General features: G+C 30.2%; 1 protein-coding gene across 1 annotated transcript in view; it reads left to right on the top strand.

Annotated features, from left to right (window-relative positions):
• kug (kugelei) overlaps nucleotides 1-16,009 on the top strand; it is a 733,937-nt gene that overhangs the window by 495,635 nt on the left and 222,293 nt on the right. The window lies entirely within an intron of this gene.

Genomic DNA, 16,009 nt, shown 5'->3' with positions numbered 1-16,009 from the left:
GGCTTAAACAACCAAGGGGGGCGATCGGGTATATCAAAAATTAAAAATGATGCCAAATTTTTGTTTGCGATCTGATTTGAAAGATTTTTATATATATATGGAATGTACTAGACGAGATCTACAAAAAACTTTAGCTTTAGCCATATATTATCTCTTATAGTTTACGAGTTATTCGCATTTGAAAAGTAAAATTTTATTTTTTTTGCCTACCTTGGTCTGCCATTTTGCTAATAACGGATCCAATTCTTTCCCGATTTTCTTGAAGTATCTTTTTTTTGAATTAACAACAAATTTAATAATAATCTTAAGAAAGAATTGTTAAAAAATATATACTGAGTCAAAAGTTATGTACATTCAAACTTAAAAAAAAATTTTTTCGCCATTTTTTTTTCGAAAAAGTACATACAGTAGCGAGCACAAAAAATGCAACACTGGGCCATATGATCTTTAATAACATCTGTTTCAAAATAACGGTAACTAATTTATCTATTTTCTTTTGCTGTTTATTCTTTCAATTATAAGTATTCAAAGTAACCACAGTTTGTTTCAAATTCTGCTATAAAAAGTTAAATATTTTTGAATTAGTGAAAAAAGTGCAAATTTTTAGCGAGCAAAAAAAATGCAACATAATAAAAAAATAGTTAAAGTAAGTTAATTATTTAATTATAATTGAAAATTTCTTAAATATGTTATACAACATGTGTTTTGCAATAGAAGCAGCTGTCAGCTGACAGCAAAACTGCAATCATTAAAGCCTTAGAGGAAGGAAAATCCATGCGTGAAGTTGGACACCTCTTTGGTGTAAATCAATCCACCGTATGTCGGATTAAATCTCGATTTTCCTTGAGAAATAGTGTGGAAAGGAAACCAGGTAGTGGTAATCCTCGAAAAACTACCTCTCGCCAAGACCGCCAGATGATTGCACTGGTTAAAAAAGACCCACGAAAGACCGCAGTGGACGTTGCTAATTTTGCAAATGAGCAAATGGGAGTCTCTATAGGAGTTCACACTGTTCGCCGTAGGTTGAAAGAGGCTAATTTGCATGCGAGACGACCCGCAAAGAAACCTCTTATCAGTGCAATCAATAAAAAGAAGCGCCTGGAATTTGCAAAACGTTACAAGTATTGGTCAAATGAACAATGGGCTAAAGTCTTATGGAGCGATGAAAGCAAATTTAATTTGTTTGGCTCCGATGGGATAAATTTTGTTCGAAGACCGCCTGGACAGAGATATTCCCCAAGATATCAACTTCCAACCGTAAAACATGGCGGTGGATCAATAATGGTGTGGGGTAGGGAAAGATATGTTAAAAAAAAAATTGATTTTACGTCACGTATTTACAGGTGCGTTTTCCCGTGATGGTGTAGGTCCCTTAACTCAAATCGAAGGAAAAATGGACGCCAAGAAGTACTGTGAAATCCTTGGAGAACACATGCTTCCTCATCTGCGGGAAAAAATGTCTCCTAGTAGCATATTCCAACAGGATAACGATCCAAAGCACTCAAGTCGCTTAGCTCGAAACTTTCTAAGCGACAATGATGTCAATGTTTTGGATTGGCCATCACAGTCTCCCGATCTAAACCCCATAGAAAATCTATGGGAGCTATTAGATCGGGAAGTTAAGAGGAAACATCCGTCAAATAAGACGCAATTAGAAGAAATTTTGAAAAGTGAATGGGAGAAAATATCGATTAACACATTAATAGCTTTAGTCGACTCTATGCCTTCTAGGTTGCAGGAGGTCATAAAAAATAAGGGCTACGCCACTAAATATTAATTTTAAGATTTTTTTTTGTAAGAATTACTATTTAATTTAAATAAATACACTAAAATGTATGCTGTTGCATTTTTATTGCTCCCATGAAATTCGCACTCTTTTTAATAAATGACAAAAAAATATATCATTAATTAAAAATATTTACATAATGTTATTGATAATAGGCATCTATAACTGTAGGAATTAATAAACCAAAGAAATATTTTGAATTGGCCGCCATTATTTTAAAATTACCGCACTTAAAGATAATTTTACTCAACGTTGCATTTTTTGTGCTCGCTACTGTACATTAATTTTAAATTATACAGAAAATGAGAAAAAAATAAATAATGTGTTTATATTTTTCTGAAAGATAGCATTTCGGGAAATATTATAAAAGCAAAATAATATCAAAATTCGTATTATTGCGTGGTCCAGATCCTTCCGAAGTAGACCTATTTTATATGTAAATTTCAACTTTAGACAACATATTCTAAAATCGCATAGCTGCTTTCAAAAAATTTAGACCAGTTTTGTATGTCCCAATCTGTTCTTCAATATCATGCAAAAAGATTTCATAGCCCCGAGCTTGGTACCTTCAATAGATCCAAAAATCAAAAAATCCCAATTTTGGGATTTTTGAAAAGTTTTTTGGGAATTGTGGGATTCTCAATAACAAATCTAAATCCAAACTTTTGCATTCCGACAAAAACTGTCTATATAATTGTAAAATTTAATTAAAAAACATTCATAAACCAAAAAGTTATAGCAGTTTAAAAATTTAAATTTTCAACAAAAAATAAAAAAAAAATTTATCTTTTTTTTTGCAAAAACTCTTCTATGAAGTTTTTAATTTTCAATATATTTAAACATTTTTGAAAAGAAGATGCAATTTCCAAAATATTGATGTATAATATGTCTACCTTATTTTGTCCACGTGTCACAGTAATGAACGAATGATTAACATGTCTAGTGAAATTTCATCACCAAGTTATTTTCTTCCATAACAACTTCAATGTTAGGTACTTATATAATACATAAGTACAAACATTAAGCGATTGCAACTCTTTTTTAACAATGAATCCCAGGTATAATATGAAATACCTGGGATATCCCTAAAACATATTTCATACATAATACTATTTTTTTACTACAGGTAATAGAACAGGTAAATTTCCAAATATACCTTCACCTATATAAACGTTGACTACAGGTAACCTATTATATGAAACTCATGAAGAATAATTAATATATAATCATACTCAATCCACACAATTGACATTAGTTATAATTAGCTAAAGATGACGATCACATTAAAAAAAAACTTTGTCCTCCATTTTACTTAAACATAAAACTGATCAATTTCAAGATAAAGTCAACCTCATATTGAAATTTATCGAAAGTACGCATAATAATAAAGTGGATAAAACGGAATTATGTAAAATCGAAAAGTTTGTTAAATCCTTTGACATAAAATGGAAAATCGTAAAATTTTCTGCTACGAAATTTGAATCCAAATATTGTGATTGGTTGGATGAAAATATAGAATTTTATGTGTCCACGTCTGCCTTTGGTGCTCCCCGTAAGGAATACATGGAATTGTGCCCAAAATCCTAGAAAAAGCGGTTATCGGATTCACTATCAACCCTGTCTACTGAGGAAGTTTCTGATACATTTAAGGCTATGTTAAAGCAAGAAAAACAGCCTTTGGAAGCTGTTAAAATCGCTGATATTCTTCCGAATGCATCGCCTAGACGATTAAAACGAATTGTTAAGAGCATACCTACACCATCATCTAATACTGCTTTTACCGAAGAAGAAGCTATTGCGCTTATGTTGCAGCTGGGACTAAGCCGGGATAATTATATAACTTTAAGAAAGGTATTGTTGGGAAAAGGAGTTGAAGTGTTACCATCATATGGCTCAATTCAGGAAAAGAAAAAGAGTATTATACCATCACCTATTGAAGTTATTGATCGGAAAGCTAGAATTGGACTCTCCACTCTACTCGAAAATACAACATTAAGGATTGCTTGCGACTTTTCTACAGAACAGCTAAACAAAATAAATACTTATGATCTGCAACTAATCTGTAAGTGGGGATGTGATGGCTTATCATCACTTTCGGAATATAAGCAAACTACATCGAGTCAAACATCATCAGAGTATAAAAGTGTATTTATGTCATCATTGGTTCCATTAAGAATTCGGAAGTATGCTGCCAGGGATTCTCCATCAACTAGTTTTGAGGATATATGGATTAATTCAACTCCTGGATCGAAAGCCTTTTGTAGGCCAATATGTTTCGAATATACAAAAGAAACAAAGATTACGACACAAGATTTGATCAACTTAATTGAATCTGAAATTAAAGACTTGGTACCGGTTACAATCCAAATAGCTCAATATTCCTTCAACGTTTCTTTTAATATGAAACTAACGATGATCGATGGAAAAGTCAGCAACGCCATAACAGGAACATCATCTACTTGGAACTGTTCCATATGTGGTGAAAAAAAAATCGGAATTTTAGAATATATCCAAGGAAAGAACAATTAACGAGGAAGTGCTCAAATTCGGAATATCTCCTCTACATGCCCGTATAAGATTTCTTGAACATTTTCTACATCTGGCATATGATTTAAAATATAGAAGCATACCAGAAAATATCAATAAATCAGTAAATAAAAATGAAGAACTGATGGAAATGAGAGCCACGGAGAAAAGAAGAATTCAAAAAGCAGATTGGATTAAACATTGATAAACCACTCGTAGGATATGGAAGCACAAATGATGGAAACACAGCTAGACGATTTTTCAAAGATTTTGAAACAACCTCAGATATAACGGGAATTAATATGGAATTACTGAAAAAAGTCAATATTATTTTAATGGCAATAAATAGTAAGCACAAAGTGAATGCAACAAAATTTGGCGAGTATTCCACAGAAATTTCAAAACTTCTATTATCGTTGTACCCTTGGAAAGAAATGACACCAACAGTACATAAAGTATTATGTCATGTAAAAATCATAATTGAACATAATATTTTGCCCTTAGGAGAACTTACAGAAGAACCCCAAGAATCGAGAAATAGGGACTTCAAGTATGTTCAGCAGTTCAGCTCCAGAAAGTGTTCTTGACAATCTCAAAATGAAGACATTTTGAATAATCTAATTTTATCATCAGATCCAGTCTTATCATCAATGAGGAAACGTTGGATTTGCTACAGAAGTTTGACGTTTGAAAATAGTCATGACTTTAAAGATTTGCTTTATCTTTTAGATATGGATTGCTCTGTTTCTGATTATTTTACTAAATTAAGCTAATTATAAATTTAAAAATAAAAAATATTTTCCCAAAAAAACATTACTTGTTTCTTTAGTTTTTTGTTTATTTATCAAATATTTCACATGAAATGTATGCTATGAAATCTACCTGTTCTATTACCTGTGGTAAAAAAATAGTATTATGTATGAAATATGTTTTAGGGATATCCCAGGTATTTCATATTATACCTGGGATTCATTGTTAAAAAAGAGTTGCAATCGCTTAATGTTTGTACTAGTACCTAACATTGAAGTTGTTATGGAAGAAAATAACTTGGTGATGAAATTTCACTAGACATGTTAATTTTTTTTTTTATTTAAAATTCATTTATTCAAATATGTAATTATTACAAAAATTGTATTGCCTCAGCGTCCATAGGACATTATTGAGGACAGTTGGCAAAGTAATAAAAAACTTAAGAATTTATATAGTAATAAAAAAAAAAGTATTTACATATATATTTACAAAATTAAATGGAAGAAAAAAATATATATTTTAAATGAGATCATTATTACAATAGAAGCATTTCTAAATTATTAAATAAATATTCTTTTATGTTTTTCTTAAAAATCGAAATTCGTTGGATATTTTTTATAGCTTCCGGTAATTTATTATATTCCAAACTACCCATATGTTCCACTCTTTGTTTTGTTTTTTCTAATCGGCAATTAACTACTCTTAGATTACTCGCATTTCTTGTATTAAAGGCATATTGATTTCTTGAGAATAGAATAGTATGATGACCAATATTATGCATAGATTTGTAGACATACAGCAAAAGTTGAGTTTTATATAGACCATATACGGAAAGAATTTTTGCAGTTATATCTTTATATAAATGTAAGGTCGAAAAAGACAATGGAAGATTAAATACAGTTTTCAATGCTTTATTCTGAGATCTCTGAAGCGATTTAAGCTCTCTGCTTTTATTCCACGCATACACAACAGCCAAATAGTTTAAGTGACTCTGAATTAATTAAATTAAATTATTCACCCCTATCGGCAATAACATGTGAAATTTTGTTCCCATGAAATATCCATTTCCCTCGAAGGGAAAATTGCTATCGGGAATATCATGATGAACTTTACATTCACAATAGTTGATTTTGTTCGTAACAGCTGTTTATTGTTTACAAAATTCCATCTAAAAATTTCACAACAAGGGGAATTTTTTTCACGTGAACAAAGTTGATGAACGAAAAAAGGAAAATATTTCATGTGAAATGTTGATTCGCGATAGGGGTGATTAGCTTTGTTCTAACGTTAAATTTGTTCTTAAATTTATAAATCAAACCAGTGGCGGATGCAATTTTTGACTTCAAATTTTTTATGTGTATATCCCACGATAGGTTACTTTGTAGGTGTACACCAAGATATTTTGTTGATAAGACCTCATGCACAAGTTTTCCATCCACAAAAATACTGAAATTCTGATCATGAACCATATAGGGCTTAAATCTTAAAAGTTTTGTTTTTTCTGCATTTAAACATAGCCTATTTATCCTCGCACACTCCATTATCATTGCTGCATCATATTCCATATGAGCTTTTAGAGAAGTTTCATGTTTATATGGGTAAAAAATACATATGTCATCAGCAAACATAATCAGTTTTCCAAAAAGTTGTAGATTTTTTAAATCATTTAGATAAATACTAAATAGTAATGGGCCCAATACACTTCCTTGCGGGACTCCATACTCAACAACTACAACCGAACTTTTATGATTATTAACTTCAACATACTGTTTTCTGTTTGTTAGGTAACTTTTTAACAAAGCTAAAGCTCGTCTATCGAATCCATAATACTTAAGTTTTTCAATAATAATTTTATGATCAACAAGATCAAACGCTTTCGAAAAGTCATAAAAGATACCGGCAACGCCACTAAATCCTTCATCTAGTCCTCTACATATGTTATTTACTACATTTATAACAGCTTCTTCAGTACCACATCCTTTTCTGAAACCATATTGGAATTCGTATAATAGTTTGTTTTCATTTAAATATGACAGTAATTGCTTATGAAGTAATTTTTCAAATATTTTGTCAATAATTGGTAGTAAAGCTATTGGCCTAAAGTCCTCCACTGTCGTAGCATTAATTTTCTTAGGTACCGGCACAATTTTAGCAATTTTTAAATCTTCAGGGTATGTAGCAATAGTAACCATATTGTTAAATATACTTGTGAGATGAGTAGATAAAATATCTTTGCACTCAAATAACATTTTCGGAGAAATCCCATCATATCCAGGGCTTTTTTTTAAATCAATTTCTGAAATAGTATCAGTAATTTCAACCTCTGTTACATTAACAAAGTTAAATACACTTTGACAATGCTCTAGTGTTCTTAGGCTATTACATGAATCTCCAGGAAGACATACAATTTCTTGTTTTTTTCGGGATTTGAAGAAAAAAATTGTTGAAAATACCACTTATTTGGTAATCTGCAATAGTTGAACCACTGCCATCAGTAATATTTATTTTACCTTTGGATTTTCGACCTAAATTTTCATTTAAAAACTTCCAACATTGTTTTGGATCCTGTTGAATATGATTTAAGTTATCATAATAATAGTTGTTCATGCAGATTCTACAAGCTTTCCTTATAACACCACTAACACGTTTTAGTATGCCTTCAACATAACATTTACCTTGTCTTCTCATTTTAAGTAAATTTTTCTTATACTTTATTAGAACCAATAAGTTTTTATTCATCCAAGGAGTCAATTCAGTTTTAATAAACTTTCGTTCTCGCTTTTCAATAGTAGCATTTGCAGCTGCGGATGAAATAATCTGTATTATTTTAGAAATATCTTCAGATGGGTTACCAGGCTCATAATACGATGACATAAGGTTGTTAAGGTTGTTTTTCGCTTGTTCATAATCACAAATTTTTCTAATGGATTCAATATAATCACAACTGTTACTGAGAGTATTCAATTTAATAGATAATATATTATGGTCGGTTAAACTGCATGCAATAGTATCTATAAGAATATCGTCTGTGATGTTACTATAAACATGATCAATACATGTACCAGATTCAGGACGCGTTATCAAATGATGACAGTTTTTGTAGCTGAAGCTTAAAAGAGTATCAACTAACTCAAGTTGTAACGAATTTTGTATAAAATCAATATTTGAATCACAAACAACCATTCCAGGATAGTGACCATGTTGCGTTAATAAATTTTCCATAAATGTCGAAAAAGTATTCAAAATACATTTTTGGGATCTATAAAATGATGTAAACTTTAAAGGTTTTCCATTGATTTTTAGGCTCTCTAACGAAATTGTTATTGCTTCAATAAAATCTTTGCTTTCACAACAATCTATTTTATAATCTATACTTTTGTTTATGTAAATTGACGTTCCACCATATCCATCTATTCTGCAGCAGTGTACAGCATTATAGCCAAAAATATCGTAAATTTGAGTTAAGGTACGGTCACACACAGCTAATATTTGACGTTTATCGTCAAATATTTCATTGCCTGAATCTGACCACAAATAAAATTTAGAGCAAACAACAAAACAGATGATTTTAGTCAAACAAAATTATTTGTCGGCAAACAAAATATTTCCTTAATGTGAACAAAGTGTGACCACTAGCTACATAAATACCTAAAAAATATATAATTTGATCTTGCAAATATTTTTAAGGTTAAAGCTCTTATTTCGAATTGTAAAGTAATCATTTTATTAGAGATTTATTGAATTTTGTTATCATATATTGAATTTAATTTTTCACTTTTTGTTTGACCAAACTGCTGCGAAAAAGAATCAGTAAATATATTTGCCGTGTGGTCACACTATATCAAACACTTTCATAAAATAATTGTTTGATCAAATAGAAAAAAACAGAAAATTATTTGCTCAGCATGGCGGAAAAATAAGAGGAGATTATTTATATATTTTTCGTACTAAATTAAAGAAACAAATTCACTATTTTTTTTTTAAACATAAATACATATTCAATATTTCTTGAATATTTGTTATTTAAATTATTTTCACTAAATAATTGCATCAATAAATGAAGTCTTCTTCTTCACATAAAAGTCATTCAGCCTAGGATGACATACTGGGAGAAAAACTAATTGAAGACATGGAGTCTATGTTGCGATTTTTGCAATTTTATGCGATTTATATTTTTATACGTTTAACATAGTCTGATGTTTGATTATTTTTTATTTATATATGGAGTTTGTCTATTTTCAAAATTTAAAATTGCTCATATGTACTGAAATTTTATACAGATTGAATTTAAAATCAAAGAAAATTTTTTATACATACATACATAAATAGTATGAATTTAATTTTTTTTTTACTGCAGAAGAAGAATATGTCTAATAGCATTTTTCACTTTTCTGATTTTAGAATCATACAAAAATGTTTATTATAAATTTTTAGATAATGCGATTGAATTGGAATTAATTACAAATTTATGTAAAAAAGGTAAACATTTCCATAAAATTTAACAATATTTGTGAACATGTTCTTATTCAGAATGAAAAAAATTTGGGAAAAAGTCGTGTTCGATTAATAATATGTATTAAAAAACCAATAAGCATTTTTACTGGAATTCAAGTTGATAGCAAGTGTAATTCAAGTCTTGAGTTATAGTCAAGCAATTGAATTACTGTTGTATTACACTTTATTTCAATAGCATTCTCCAGTAAAAAGGAAACATAAATTCAAGCCATATGTTTTTTGTTTGAAAAATATTTAATATTTCAAAAATTTTTCAAGTATAAAACATGATTACATTTCCATTCAATTTCAATTATGAATTGTGATAGTAATATAATTTAATAAATAAACATTTAATAATTATATTATTAAATTGTTCAAGCTTGTGTTCTTTTCGCGATTTGTTTTCATTATTTAGCGATTTTTAATTTAAGATATAGCAACACTACTTTTGCGATAACACATGATGCAACAGCTGTTATTTGACGCTGTTTGATCTTGCAAATTAATTGCAAGATCAAATAAAAAAATACCCAAAATGCAGGAAAATATTTGCTGTTTAGTGGTCACACATTGGTCACATTACAAGAATGTTTTCATATTGGCAAATAAATTTGTTTGACCAAATTCAGCTGTTTTCTTGTTTGCAGTGCAAAAATATTTTCTGTTCAAACTAGAAACATAAAATATTTGACGCTTAAATAAAAGTACTGAAATTTCATAATTCTTTCAAATGTAAAGCAAAATCTGGTAATATTTTACTTTCTAGAAATGTCTTTTTTATTGATGAAAGAAATTAAAGTTGTTTTGCAGCTTTATTTAATAATTATTTAGAACAAATATTACCATAAATGTGACCACAAGTCAAATATATTTTCCCCTTTGTGTGTTTGATAGTATTTCGGTGTAGTTTGATTAAACAAATATGATTTGATTAAACAAATATGGCAAATAAATGTGTACAGTGTGAACACAAAATCAACCCATGAATTATTTGATGTAGTTTTGATCAAACACATGAAACATCTTGTGTCAAATAATTTGTGTAGTCTGACCCTACCTTTACATTTGATGAAAACCAAGTCTCTTGAATTGCAATGACGCTGGGTAGTTTTGGAAATTTAGAAACTATAAGCTTAAATTTATTAAACTTTTCAATTGAAGAAATGCTTCGAACGTTTACAGAAATAATATTAAACAAGGGTACATTTATAGAATCATAATAGTTTTTAAAAGAATAAAGATTTTCAAAATGTTTATTATTCATATATGGTAAAAAAGAAATATTAAAACTTTAATTAACATAGAAAATAAATAAGTTATTTAAGTTATTGAGCAGGTGACATAAATGCAGAACGGTTGCCATCATCATCATCATCATAAGTAACTTCTCTTAATCCTGATGCTCGAAACGATCTACGCTTATTTTGATTTGTAGTAGCTTCTAATAGCAAATCATCTACATCGAACTCATTTTTGATCAATTTTGGTCGAGATATTGCGCTTCTCTTTGTATAAACTTTGCCATTGTAGGTGTAAACAGAGCTATAACCAAAATTTTTCAACGAATTTGCATATTTAAAAACTTTAAGGGTCTCTCTACTTAAATAATCATTCACATATATATCTTTGGTATTATAATTCTCTTTAAGTTTCGATTTTGCAGCCATCAGAGTTTCTTTTGATTTTTTAGAGTTAAATTTAACAATTAAAGTATGTTTATTTTTCGACGCATTTTTATTTTTAATAATAAAAGCATTTTCAACATGATCTTCTTTTAAGTCAACTCCAACGTCTTTGGAAATTTTTAATAACGTACCTATGGCAGTTGCATTTTCTTCCAATTCGACACCTCTAATTATGCAGTTTTTGCTGGCATGTTCATCACTTAAGTATTTTACGGTTTCCTTTAATTCCTTTACCTCAGATTTTAATAAATTATTTTCTTTTTGAACAACATCAATTTTCTTCTTATTTTCAGCCACCCCTCGTAGTATTTCATCATATTGTTTTGACATAAATGTTATTGCATCTCTCATTTCAGACAGCTGATCAAGTTTAGTTAATTGTTTTCTTATTTCACATAATTCTTTTACGTTTCCACCACTTTCTTCACATTTATTACAAAAATAATCTTCAGTCTCATTGTTTACCAAATATGAAAACTGTTGTTTGTTTAATTTAGTACATGATACATGAAAGTTGTTAGTGCACTTGTCACACTCAATGCTATCTTGATCTTCTTTTACTTCCATTCTACATTGTCCACAACAAATAATATTTTTTTTAAGCTGCGACGATTTTTTCCAGGCATATTTCAATGTTCACTTAATATTTGAACTCGTTTTACAATGTTTTTAACAAATTGTGTTTTTAATTGAATATTATTCTATTTTTTTAATAAAAATAAATATTTTCTATGTAGATGTAGAAATTTTGACGTCTTGTCGTACAGGGTTGCCAACTGTTTTTGTTCATTCGTTCATTACTGTGACACGTGGACAAAATAAGGTAGACATATTATACATCAATATTTTGGAAATTGCATCTTCTTTTCAAAAATGTTTAAATATATTGAAAATTAAAAACTTCATAGAAGAGTTTTTGCAAAAAAAAAGATACATTTTTTTTTTTATTTTTTGTTGAAAATTTAAATTTTTAAACTGCTATAACTTTTTGGTTTATGAATATTTTTTAATTAAATTTTACAATTATATAGACATTTTTTGTCGGAATGCAAAAGTGAAAATTTGGATTTAGATTTGTTATTGAGAATCCCACAATTCCCAAAAAACTTTTCAAAAATCCCAAAATTGGGATTTTTTTGATTTTTGGATCTATTGAAGGTACCGAGCTCGGGGCTATCCCTTTGCATGATATTGAAGAACAGATTGGGACATACAAAACTGGTCTTAATTTTTGGAAAGCTGCTATGCGATTTTAGAATATGTTGTCTAAAGTTGAAATTTACATAAAAACTAGGTCCACTTCGGAAGGCCCTGGACCACGCAATAATACGAATTTTGATATTATTATGCTTTTATAATATTTCCCGAAATGTTATCTTTCAGAAAAATATAAATACATTATTTATTTTTTTCTCATTTTCTGTATAATTTAAAATTAATGTAGGTACCTTTTTCGAAAAAAAATGGCGAAAAAACGACTTTTTTATTTTTTTTAAGTTTGAATGCACATAACTTTTGACTCAGTAGATATTTTTTAACAATTCTTTCTTAAGATTATTAATAAATTTGTTGTTAATTCAAAAAAAGATACTTCAAGAAAATCGGAAAAGAATTGGATCCGTTATTAGCAAAATGGCAGACCAAGGTAGGCAAAAAAAATAAAATTTTACTTTTCAAATGCGAATAACTCGTAAACTATAAGAGATAATATATGGCTAAAGCAATGTTTTTTGTAGATCTCGTCTAGTACATTCCATATATATCGGACCCCCCCCCCTGGGTTGTTTAAGCCCAAATTCAAAACTTAAACTTATCGACACCTCTATAGCCATGGGAAATTTTATTAAAATCGGGCTATTCGTTTCAGAAAAATATAAATACATTATTTATTTTTTTCTCATTTTCTGTATAATTTAAAATTAATGTAGGTACTTTTTTCGAAAAAAATGGCGAAAAAACGACGCGTTGTGCTCACTACACCACTGCTTAGTTATTTCATTGTACATCAAATAATGGTTTTCACACAGTAATGCAATATTCTTTTCTGTTTTTCTAAAAATAAACATGCAATAAAAAAATGGGCAAATTGAAAAAAAGTAAAATTTTTTTTGTTTATTTTGTTTTTTTTTAGACTTTACTACTTAAAAAGTAAGTTATTAAAAAAGACATTATTAAAAAGACATTGTAGATTTGTAAGCGAAGTTTTTGCTGGGTATAAATAAAAATCAAATGTCGTTCGTTGGTAATTGCATTAGTTGAGAACGGCTGGACTGAATTGGAAAATTTTTTTATGAAATGTTCGTCATAGTCCAACATAGGTTCTTACGGAAAGAAAAATTGACCATGCCTACTTTTACGCCCACTTTTTTTCGATTTATCTAAAATTGGAAAACGGCTGCACCGCTATGGCTAAATTTTTTTAAATGTTCGTAATAATCCAATTTAAGTTTTTACTGAAAGAAAAATTGACCACGCCTACTTTTACGCTCACTTTTTACGATTTATCGGTAAACGGATGCACCAATTTTGCTAATTTTTGTTAAATAATCGTAGTAATACAATTTAACTTTTTACTAAAACAAACGACGCCCACTTTTTTCGATATATCTAAAATCGCAGAACGCCTGGACGGATTTGGGCAATTTTTTGTTTAAATGTTCGCAATAGTGCACAAAAGTGTTTTACAGAAAGAAAAATTGTCCACGCCCACTTATCAAATACATCTGCAAATATGTAACCAAAGGCAGTGACTTGGTTGAGTTATTGCGGAGAATTCCAACTTTAAATGGGCCGCTATGTTAGCAGTAACGCAGCAATTTGGCGCATTTTTCATTTGACGTTCATGAAAAACATTCAACTGTTGTCCATTTAGCCGTACATCTGGAAAATTACCAAAAAGTGAACTTTACTGAGAATAATGTATTACAACGAGTTGATCGGACGCCACCTACAATATTGACCAGATGTTTTTGAAATGTGCCGAAATGATGCCAAGATATTACTTGGAATCATTTGACAAAGAAATTTCAACGGCAGAAACAAGGAAATCCAGTTCCAGGTTTCCCCATTAATTTTTATACGACGCATTAGATCTCATTTACACAGTCAATCCAATAAACGATGAGTTTTTCTATTTGCGTTTGCTATTAGTCAACGTTTGTGGCCCAACATCATTCTGAGATTTACGAACTATAAATGTTGAATTGTGTAACGTATAGAGAACCGTGTCAACGCTTGCGATTGTTAGATAATGACTCTCATTGGAAATACTCCCTCGGAGATGCAGTGCTTTCGTCAAATGCTCATGATATAAATACGTATATTGAGATAAACCGACTGATTTGTGAAGTAAGTACAAAGATGCCATGTGTGATGATATTTTGCATCAGATGCGTATTAGAACATCAAATCCAAATTTCAACTGAGCGATGAAAATTTTCAACGGGCTTTGATATTAATTGAGGACATGTGATTGATGAAAAATGTATTATCTGAGTAAGGCATGAGAGCTTCCAATCGTCCGATGCACGACGCATTTAATCAAGAGTTGCGACGCGAAAAACTATATGATTGCGATGTCCTAAGGGAATCAGTTCGAACAAACGTTCCAACGATACGCTCGAAAACTGATATTGCACTTGCTTCATCAGGAATTGCAGTTACGTTGTTGGAAGGTGGTCAAATGCTCATTCAGCACTTAAGTTGCCATTGACTATGCAAATCAATGAAAATCCAACATTTTCAAAGCTTTGCAGCAAGCAAACTGATCGTTTGCGATGAGTGTACAATGGTGTGAAAAAAGTCTTTGGTGGCAATATTTACGAAACAATCAAAGCGGGTATTGAGGTGCGATGATTCTATTGGCAGGTGATTTTCGGCTAACATTGCCAGTAATTCCACGGTCAACGCAAACCTATGAACTTAATGCATGTTTGAAATCGTCCATTTTGTGGAAACACGTCAAGAAACTCAAATTGACTATGAACATGTATGTCGAGCTGAAGAACGATCAATCTGGAGAAGTATTTTCCAAACAATTGCTGGACATTGGCAACGAAAAATCTCGATTGACATTTCGAACGGCTGCATTTCATTTCCCATCCAAACATTACACAAAATTACAAAAATCATGATTGGTTGAGCTAACGTGCTATATTTGCTGCGAAAAACATTGATGTCGACGAATTGAATTTTAAGATTGAAAGTGATATTACTGTGATGATGCGAATGATGACATACAAATCGGTGGATTCTGTAACTTCCCAAGATGATATCGTCAACTATCCAACTCGCTGGAATTACCAGGATTACCGCATCCAACTGAAAGTCTGATCGGACCACGTCTTTGGAATGGCACCCGACTTGTGATAAAAAACCTGATGTAGGTTAGGTTGTAACGTGTTGTAACACCATCACCATTATTTGGTTACTATTTTTCCAAAATGGCCATTATTTTGTCTTTTAAAGAATAACATTTCTTCGAGACTATATATATTTTATATATGATCCGGAAAGAAAACTTAATGCATAATCGTGCGAAATAAAATTTGTTTCATTTAAGCGGACATAGGTTTGAGTAAAAAAAATTCTAAAAACGGAGAGAATGGATCCGTAAAACGGCTCCATATTTGTATAGCCCTATGTTACTTAACCCTTTCGGGACTACTGGGAATATATGTCCCAGCAATTTTCAAATGCAATTTCTTATCTAAATAACACCTTAAGAGTTCAATATAATATTTGAATTAAAACATTACGGTACATG

The sequence above is a fragment of the Calliphora vicina genome, chromosome 3 (assembly GCF_958450345.1).
Source record: "Calliphora vicina chromosome 3, idCalVici1.1, whole genome shotgun sequence".
In the NCBI taxonomy this organism is placed as follows: Eukaryota; Metazoa; Arthropoda; class Insecta; order Diptera; family Calliphoridae; genus Calliphora; species Calliphora vicina.
Note: the sequence above shows the minus strand (reverse complement) of the source record. Positions and strands in the feature narration are given on the sequence as shown.